The following is a 1,063-nucleotide window of genomic DNA, read 5'->3' as shown; positions in this document are numbered from 1 at the left end:
GATGCCCGAGTCACCACTCCATGATGGGGGAGGGAAACACAGGGTTCAGACCCAGGTCCTTGGAGACACCAGCCCAAGGAGCCCAGGGAGGTCGAGCTTGGGACAGCAGGAGGGGAGGGCAGAGTCTGCAGTAGGGAGCCCCGGGAGTCACCAGCCTAAAGTCACCCAGGGACGACTGGCGAGGGTGGGGCCTGGGGCTGGGGGACCCAGGTCCTGGGAGACGGAGGCCCAAAGAGCCCAGGGAGGTCGGGCTTGGGGCAGCAGGAGGTGAGGGCCGAGTATGGAGCGGGGAGCCCCAGAAGCCGCCCGCCAAAAGTCACCCTGGGGTAAAGATTGGCAAGGGAGGGACTGGGCTGCTTGCTGAAGGGGTGGAGCTGACTGACAAGAATTTGGTGGGGGGAGCCCAGAGTCGCTGGTGTTGGGGGTCCCATTCCGGTATGCCTCAGGAGTAGTTTGGACTCTGGCAATGGTCTTGTCGTCGGAGGGGATCTGTGACTGGGTTGGGGGCTATGACCTGGTGCGTTTTACCTTTTTCTTGGCTGTGGTGAATTTTCCCTGTCGTGTTTTTTCTGACATCATGGGGTTCGGAGGGAGACGGGGTTGGGGTCACATCAGCGAAATCCCAGTGAGCACGGCTGAATGCCTCCAGTCACTTACCAGGCCGCTGTGCAACTGAGCCAGAGGAGGCGTAACCAGGGCCCCACTAGAACTCAGAAGAGGGGCGTGGCCTTAATGCTCCAAGCCCATTGGTCAGTGAGAAAAATGAAAGGGAAAGGAGGTGTGGCCAGGCGGCAGGGTGTCCAGAGGGACCTGTGGCATCACAAGGAAAGCTGCCCATGCAGCTGCTGTTCCCGCCCACTCAGAGAGACTGGAGGGGCTGCCCACTCGGAGAGGGGAGGGGCTGGCTTTTGCTTTAAAAGCTTTCAAACTGTAAAAAATAAACTTAAAAAACTATACATGTGTATACTTTATATATATGTTTGTCTATGTGTGTGTATCTATGTTTTCCTCCAGAGCTGTCTTCATTATCCAGCTTCTATGCAAAGTCTATGATTTTGGCCTA

The 1,063-nt window shown here is 56.7% G+C and overlaps 1 pseudogene; it reads right to left on the bottom strand.

The window, feature by feature from the left end:
• Positions 1 to 7: 7 nt before the first annotated feature.
• Positions 8 to 524, bottom strand: LOC116273582 (annotated as a pseudogene).
• Between the last annotated feature and the right edge of the window lie 539 nt (positions 525 to 1,063).

This window comes from Papio anubis, unplaced genomic scaffold (assembly GCF_008728515.1).
Source record: "Papio anubis isolate 15944 unplaced genomic scaffold, Panubis1.0 scaffold9084, whole genome shotgun sequence".
NCBI lineage: Eukaryota > Metazoa > Chordata > Mammalia > Primates > Cercopithecidae > Papio > Papio anubis.
The sequence above is the reverse complement of the archived record's forward strand: the minus strand, read 5'-3'. Positions and strand labels throughout refer to the sequence as shown.